At 36.9% G+C, this 9,063-nt stretch overlaps 1 pseudogene; it reads left to right on the top strand.

The window, feature by feature from the left end:
- The first annotated feature begins 737 nt into the window (after positions 1–737).
- LOC145090617 (bZIP transcription factor 44 pseudogene) lies at positions 738–1,492 on the top strand (annotated as a pseudogene).
- Positions 1,493–9,063: the final 7,571 nt, after the last annotated feature.

The raw sequence follows: 9,063 nt of genomic DNA, 5'->3' as shown, positions 1-9,063 counted from the left end.
CGAAACTATATGACTCGAATTAGAGGTTGAAGATCAGAAATCGATGGTTACAAGTCAGATTTGGGATCGAAAGTCAGAGGTTCAAGGTACAATCGGAAACATCAAGAGAAGGAAAGCAAAAGCGGAGGAGGCATCAGGTTCGAAGATTGTTCTCTTCTTCTTCATGTATATGCCCTGGATTTCTTTCTCTTACATTCAATCTCTAAATATTCTTTTATTCCCTAAATCAGGTACAAAGATTATTCCCTTCTTCTCCATCTGTTTTTGGAACACATGGCTCTACGAACCCTCGCGACTGCTAAAACCTTAGGTGCGATATCAAAGTTTTAGCAACATGTGTGTGGATTGCAGATGTTCACGCTTCCCGATCTTTCCTACGATTATGGCGCACTGGAGTCGGCGATTAGCGGAGAGATTATGCAGCTCCATCACCAGAAACACCACCGGACTTACATAACCAACTACAATAAAGCTATCGAGCAGCTCGATGATGCTATCACCAAGGGAGATGCTTCAACTGTTGTCAACTTTCAGAGCACTATTAAGTTCAATGGCGAAGGTTAAACACTATAATTTCCTATCTTGTCGATTTCAGTGTTTTTGGTTGAATACTTGCTAGAAGCGTTATGTACGAATTTACATCTATATCTTATATATATATATATATATATATATATATATATATATATATATATATATATATATTTAATAGATAGATAAATCTAAATAGTAATAATAATAATCAATTTGAAGCTCTATTACCATCTGGGTTCTGTTTAAAATCTTCATTTTCTCTCTTCGAATCTGCAATTTCAAACTTGAAGGTATTCTAATGGCTTCCTCTAGTGGTACGACAACATCATCAGGTGGTTCATACCCAATTCAGAACTCGGGGTCTGATGAAGATCTTCAGCAATTGATGGATCAGAGGAGGAAGAAGAGAATGATTTCGAATCGTGAATCTGCAAGGAGATCTAGAAAGAGGAAGCAAAAGCATCTGGATGATCTCAGGAGTCAGCTGAATCAACTCAGAAATGAGAACAACCAGATCATATCAAGCGTCAATATCACCACCCAACATGGAGGCGGAGAACTCTGTTCTAAGAGCTCAGGTGGCGGAGCTGAGCCACCGGCTATAGTCTCTAAACGAGATGATCGCTTTTATGTACCAACCTGTCGACACCGGTTGTAGGTTTGAGGACGAGCAATACGGCAGCGGAGGTGGCACTGAGTTTGTCGACGAGTTCATGAATAACTCACTGAGTTACCTTTATGCAAACCAGCCTATTATGGCTTCAGCAGACATGATTCAGTACTGAGTCAGATGTAAATCTCCTAAAAGTATTGAAAAAAAATTCAGATTTGGTGATAGCTTGGGTGTGTTAGGGTGGGGTGGGGTGGGGTGGGTGGAATAAAGATTTGTGAACAAAGGAAGATGAAGATTTATGTGATGATTTATGGGTACAAAGAGCTATGATTGTAATGGGTCTTTCTTGTAATGGGTCTTTCTTGCAAGGTTAAACACTATAATTCGATTGGAAACTTCCTCTTCAAGTCCTAAATAGGTTAAAATGAAACAACTGAACAACACATTTAGGATCTCACTCCCACCAGTGTTAGTTTCTTGACTTCTTCTTCTGATTTAGATGATAATTCTGACTTCCGAGCTTGGTTCCTCTGCTTGGCATAGATGTTTCGGAGCATGCATTTAAACAAATTTCATTTTTGTATGGTATACAAATTGTACACATTTCAACTTATATATGTGTTTTTGTACAATTTGCAGTATAAAAATGTCAGGCCCGATTACTTAAAGAACATCTGGAAGGTGATCAACTGGAAATATGCAAGTGAGGTATATGAGAAAGAGTGCCCTTAAAAGAGTTGCAGGTTTGTTAAGATTTAAAGGATGCAATAAAGAAACCCTATTTTACCCTTGGGATAAGAACATACTGTGTATGAAACCAGTTTTCCTGTTACACATTGGATTTTTCTGATTAGAATCCATTGAATCATTGAGTTTCAGTCAATAACTAACATTCCTTTGTGCAGATGAAGCTTATGATTTCTGTTTAAGAGCTGTTCAAATACTACCTATACATTCTCTCTCTCTCTCTCTCTCTAATAACTTTGTGAAGAATTGTACTTAAAACACGATTTATTTTGCAGCTTCCAGAATTTATGATGGGTCTCACAAATCTTGCTTTACTTTCTGGTGAACGTTCATCTTTAAAGGTACTTGTTATATGCAAAGAAAAGGGTCATAGTCTTGCATCAGATCCCACATCCATATTTACACTTACACACCCTCATTTGTCACAGGTTTTGGGACCCATAAGCCAGGCCTTGCATCATGCACCCCAGTATTTGGATGGCTTACCAACTGTATGCATATTACATGTACTCCGCCTTGCAAATTTGGATTCTGCTGGTAAGTTTATTATTTATTTATTTATTTATGTATTTTCCAATGTATTTTTCATAAAAATCTTGTGAAATATGTTTCCCGATCCGGCCATTTTAATAATTTTTTTGTCAAAGAATTTGTACACTAAATAGCACATAGGGGGAGGGAGGAGGGTGTTAAAATGATTATACGATGAAACATAAATTTTGTAAACTAAAATTTAATAATAATAATTTATCGTGTTAAAAAAAGGTTGTAAAAGTATTTATGATTCAAAGTAATATAATTTTTGATAATTATTTAAAGATAAAAAAGTAATTAAATTAATTGAAATCTGATCCTTATGATTGAAAGTAATATATTTTTTGCTAAAAATTACATAAATGCTCCCTCTGTTAACCAATTTACAAAACAACTCATGTCTTAATAAATTAATTGAAATCTGATCCTTATGTTATTCAATTGACATAACAGCCCCTGTGTAACTAAATTTTCAAAGCAGTACATTTGTTTTAAAAAATTACATAATGGCCCATGTGTTAATAAAATTTAATGAAATTTGGTCCCTTTGTATAAATCAAAGTCTAAAGAAGTAATCACAGTGATTTTTTTTTTGCATTTTTTTATAATAATTGTTGTAATGTTGATTACATTCAATACAGGGGCTGTTAGAAGAAGGCCCGAGGGTCTTGTTCAATGGTTTATCGCCTCAATTTTGCAGACGAGCATTGTGTTTACATTAAAAGAAGGCCCGAGGGTCTTGTTCAATGGTTTAGCTGTGTTTGCTCTAAGGGAGATCAACTTATCAAAAGTAAGTTATTTTTTTCACCCTTTTACTTAATATTTTTGTGATTGAATGAAAGTCTTAATGAAAGTAATTGAAAACCCTTTTTCTGTAAATGATGTTGTGATTGTGGGAGAGGTGTTTTGTTTTTCTCTGTTGCTAGGTAACCTTCTCAACAACATCATTCTACTTAAGCAGGTGATTAATCAAAGATTAAGTGATATTTTTAATCATGTTTGGCATTCCTTTCCAATAAGAAACAGAGTTGGATGATTATTTGTTAGTTTTATAGGAATGTATAACACATATTAGCAATGTATTATTTTTGTTTAACATTTGAATGATTCTTTGTATGACATTATAATTTGTGCAATTTATTTTATATTATGCAATGGATTGTATTTTTTGTATATGGTATTTTATTTCTATTATAAGAAATTAAATGAAAATTTAATTTAAAAATTAATAAATATATAAATTTATTTTTTTTTAAACATTTAAATTTACGATACGCAAAAATGTATGTCATCTTCATTTATGACATGACCTTTCTTGACAGGGGCTTTCTTGATACGCATTGCGTGTCATTAACACGCGCGTCGTAAGGTTACGACACGCGAATGCGTGTCGTCTTCCTTTATGACAGGGCCTTCCTTGATACGCATTGCGTGTCATAACCGCGCGTCGTAAATGCGCGTCGTCTATAGACGACGCGCAAAAGCGCGTCGTCTCTCTTTATGACAGGGCCTTCCTTGACACGCATTTGCGCGTCGTCTGAGCGTTTTACGACGCGCAATGAGCGTCGTAAAAGGCCTTTTTTCTAGTAGTGCATGTTTTGTCTGTTCAAAAAAACCTAACAAACTTAACATTTTGTCTAAAAAGCCCAATTAAGTTAAACTTTGCTGAAAGTCAAATAAGAGAAACAAATGACGTGGCTCATTACCGTATCGGGAAAATGACTTGTTAGACCAACAAAGTTTCCAAAACGTTTAAAAAACTCCAATCATGTTTTGATTGTTCGAGAAAAAACCCAACGAACTTAAACAAAACAAAATTGAGATTTTTTGAACGGTTTGGAACTTAGTTGGACTTTTTAGACAAAAAGTTAAGTTCGTTGGGTTTTTTTGAACAGATAAAACATGATTGAGATTTTTTAACGGTTTGAAAACTTCGTTGGGCTTTTAAATCATTTTCCCTATAAAGAATGTCGAAATCCGAGTTATAACGAAGAAGTTATGACCTGTCGAAGTTTCCCGACAGAACCGACACGACACTGCTCGACGTAAATAGTGAATTTATGTTAGAGCGATATTTAGCCTTAGTGATCTAAACGAAAGTCGTAGAATACGGTAAAATGAGAGCGTGCATATAAAGAACGTCGAAAGCTGACTTCGTATGAGGAAGTTATGATTTTTCTAAGTTCCGCCTTAACGGTATGCAGCCCGAAGTTCGGATTTGAGATCGAGTGATTTCTAGCTGAAACAATCTAAACGAGAATCGAAGATCTCCTCGATAGTAGTGCAACGGAAGAAAGACAGATGAATACAGACGTCAGATGAAGAAGTTATGAATTTCTAACGGAGTTTTCCTGTCCTTGCCAACTAAAAATAATATAATAAAAATAAAGTGAAAATTTGCCAACAGAGTCTAAACGAGAGTTGTAATGCATAATCTCACCTACACGTGGATATAAAGAACGTCGAAAATGGAGTTCGTATACGAAAGTTATGAATTTCTGAAGTTCGAGGCATGCACCCAAAGCAGGAATGCCCCGTGTTCATTACGAGGCAACGTGTTCATTGCGAGGCCACGGATAAGCCACGTCGCTGCTGACCCGGAAGTCTTATCAGATAGGACCGGAACCCGCTCCTATGCGCCGCGTTCTGAGGAATGCCCCGCGTACATAGAGGGAACGCCCTGTGTCCAGAGGGTCAGCCTCCCCCTATAAATAGAATGCAAGGTCTCCGGAATTTGTTGCTCATTTCTTCTTTCTCACTCCTTATTGCCTCGTTTTGCGTGCAATTTATACCCCCGAAGCCCCGTATCATCCCGAGGCCCGAAGCAAGTCCCGATGCTCCGAAGTTCCCAAGAAAATTATATTTTCAAGCCGAAACTCTATCCGCATGAAGCTTGTTTTTTTTTTTGGGAAAACATCTCGGTTTTATCGGAAACGATTGTTTTAAGAGACGAGGTGTTGTCCGATCATCGTCTTATCAAGTGAGTGTATATTCCTTTTCTTCTAACACATGGATACGAAGTATTCTCTACAAAATACGTGTTATGTGCTTGTATATTATTTGCTTATTTGAAATAATTATTGAATGAATGATTTGTACAGGTTTTAAGCTGTATATAAATGTATATATTTTTTATCTACTAATATGTTAGGTAGAACATGGGTAGACAGTTGTTGTGTGATGAAATAATATGATGAGAGGCATCGATGTGATTGTGATCTAGTCGTCCAGCAGAATATGGATGACGACCACAGACTTTTCTAGACAGTTCAGTGGAACGTTGGCAGGCTCATAACCTGTAGGTGTAGTGAACTTGGGTGTTCATTTGTTGTATTCTATCCCCCTCATGGTTGCCTTAGGACATTCATTTTTGAGGAAACCCCTCTGCAGTAGTGTCCGTCCCGATGAAAATCCTAGATTATGTCCCTTGTAATAGTTGTTGTCATAGGGACGTAAAGTGAGGATAACGGGAATGGGTAATTGGGTTATTATTGGTTGGTGAAATTAAATATAATTATTTAGTGTGGGTTGAAAACCCTATATGCTCACCAGGCTCCCAAGCCTGACCAACTCAGTTTCTTTGTATTACATGTAGTGGCACGAGAGCATAAGTTGGGGAACTTGTGAAGATGTTTTTGTTTATAGACCAGTAGTTGTATATAACCATGTAACGTCTATGTTTTCTTGTTTATGCTTTTGTGTCTGTATAGGAACAGGACGTCCCGAGTTTTGATATGTAATGAAAATACATTTCTTTGAGAAATGCTTTGATAAATCTTATTTTATCATGTAATGTTTTGGGGACAAAATCCGCAACTCTTTTAAATTAATGGATTTACTCTGAAATCGTGAAGAACTTTCAATGTCGATTGAACAACCCGAGTTGAATGAAGGGCATTCGAAAGGAGGTAACTTCAGTGGGACTGTTGGTCAAGCCAACCCACCATTAGTTAGACAAAACCACCAGGAGGGAGGAATTGATGGACTTGGATGCAAGTACAAGGACTTTTTGACTTGCAAACCATCGACCTTCACTGGAAAGGAGGATCTGATCGGGTTATGGATTGGATCTAAGAAATAGAGCTAGCCTTCATGACGTGTGGTTGCAGAAGAAAGTTGCCGACCTCTTTCGCAGTACGTCAGTTCAGGGGTGGAGCTGTTCGTTGGTGGAACACTCTGGGGAAGACCCTAAGCCCTAATGAGCCACTGCAACTGACTTGGGCAGAGTTCTTCGTGCAATTCAAGCGCAAGTTCTGCTCGGCCCAAAATCTACTGGAGTTGGAGAACAAGTTTTTGACGTTGACAAAAGGCAGCATGTCAGTCGACGATTACACCAATGCCTTTACAGAAAAAATGGAGTTTGCTTTGCGCATCGTCCTAGATGAGCTGACAAAGTTGATCAATATGCAAAGAGACTCCCATGGGAGTACGCTGTGCCAGTACGTCAGGCACCTACTCTGGAGGCAGCTATTTGGGCTGCCAAGTCTGTTGAGGACATGATCAAGGGAAGAACCACCAGTAAGGTTGAAGTTGGTGAGAAGAGAAATTTTGAAGTAACTTCAGGTTCCAATAAGAAAAGCAAATTTTCGAAGTCTGATTCGAAAAAGTTTGAAGGAGGAAAAGGAGGCGAATGGAAATGGTGTGAGAAGTGCAAGAAAAAGCACTATGGGAAATGTAACGAGGATGTGACCTGCTACAAGTGTGGAAAGATGGGGCATTATGCCAATGAGTGTCCGTCCAACAAGAGAGTGTGCTTTGGATGTAACGAAGAGGGACACATTCTAAAGGACTGTCCTAAAAAGTAGGAGGCAACAGAACCCAATATTCCGCCAAAACCGAAGGCGAGAGCCTTTCAGATGACACTTGAGGCTGCGAAAGATGAAGCTGATGTCGCTTCAGGTACCTTTCTCGTAAACAAGTTGTATGCCCAAATTTTATTTGATTATGGAGCCAACTACTCCTTTATTTCGCATGAATTTGGTAGAAAACTAGTTTTGTCTGTTGATAGACTAGATAATTCTTTATTAGTTGAAGTTGCTAGTGGCAAGTTTATACCTGTTAGCCATCACATGAAAAACATTTTCATTGAATTGAATGGGAATAAGTTCCACGATGAATTATTGCCTATCGAACTAAACGGTTTCGATACCAATACCATATTTTTCTTTAGTGGAAAGAATCTTGTCCTATTTGATCCAAGCAATTACATATTTTATTTCTTTTACAACCTAAAAAATGAGACCAAAGGGTCTCTAGTTGTGTCTTTACAATATTGGGGGAGCAAAATGTTGGAGAAAAAAATAAATTACAATCACTCCAAGGACATATTTGAGAAACATAGAACTGCTAATAGTTGAAAGTATTTTAAGTTTCCATTTGGGTAACTTTTCCTCAAGTCGATCAATAATATTATTTCAACCATGAACGATAGCCATGTTCTCTCAATCTGGCATACCTAGATACAAAAATATTAAACACTGATTATTGCACTCCATGACACCCATAAAATGCTCCACCATATCGAAATCTGTGACATCCCCAAATTCACGGTCATTTTAAAAATTTTATTTATGTTTTTTTAAAAATCAGAGTATCCATTCTAAAGAAATATGTTGTGGAATTTGTTCCCAGAAAACATGATAAATATATTATCAAAGCATTTTCAAAGAAATGTATTTCGTTTATATTAAAACTTTGGGATGTCATTGTCAATACAGAAACATAAGCGTAAACATACCTTACATTCATTTACACTAATTATTTACATCTCCTTTAATCTCTCAAAGTAACGTGTCTTCGTATCAATACCTGTGATACAAATAAACTAAGTGGGTCAGGTTGGGAAACCTGGTGAGTACATAGGCTTTTCAAGCCACAATAATATAGTTATTATGTTTCATCATCAAACAATTAACCCAATTGCCTATCCCCATTATCTTCTTTATTCTTAAGTATTTTCCCTAAGAATCATCTTTTCCTTAATATTTATCCCTAAGGATTGTCCTAAGGAATAGGCACGAATTCCATTGCCACCAGGGTTTATATAACAAGCACTAAGTCCATAGTTGTCGATGTTATCTATTAGGCACTAAGTCCATAGCTATCAATATTCATCTATAGGGCACTAAATCCATAGCTGTCAACATTCATTTGTAAGGAACTAAGTCCATAGTTCCCAATGTTCGTTTGTGAGGCACTAAGTCCATAGTTGTCAAGGTTTTTAGAGTACATCTGGCGAGCACATCGTTTGTAACACCTACAGGTTGCAAGCCTTAGCATTCCACTAGACTGTCTCGAATAGTCTGTGGTTGTCATCTATACTCTACTAGATGATTGGTCCATTGCTTGGGTTAAGGCTTCCCATCATCTTTCACATCTCATCATCTATATCATCTTTCATCTCTCATCATTCACCTCATCTTTCATCTACCCATCTTTACTCATCATAATTATAGGTATAAAATGCATATACCATTTAAATCAAGTAAAACGTGTATATTTTGTTCATCCAACATAAATATCAAGAAAAAAGATAATATGCACACATAGCACATAATTTATATTAAATACTTCATGTCTATGTCTAAGATGAAAGTAACTATGCACTCACTTTGTTAAAGTGACGATTCGCAATT

The sequence above is a fragment of the Lactuca serriola genome, chromosome 2, assembly GCF_051521515.1.
Source record: "Lactuca serriola cultivar US96UC23 chromosome 2, Lser_US96UC23_V15, whole genome shotgun sequence".
Lineage (NCBI taxonomy): Eukaryota > Viridiplantae > Streptophyta > Magnoliopsida > Asterales > Asteraceae > Lactuca > Lactuca serriola.
The sequence above is the reverse complement of the archived record's forward strand: the minus strand, read 5'-3'. Positions and strand labels throughout refer to the sequence as shown.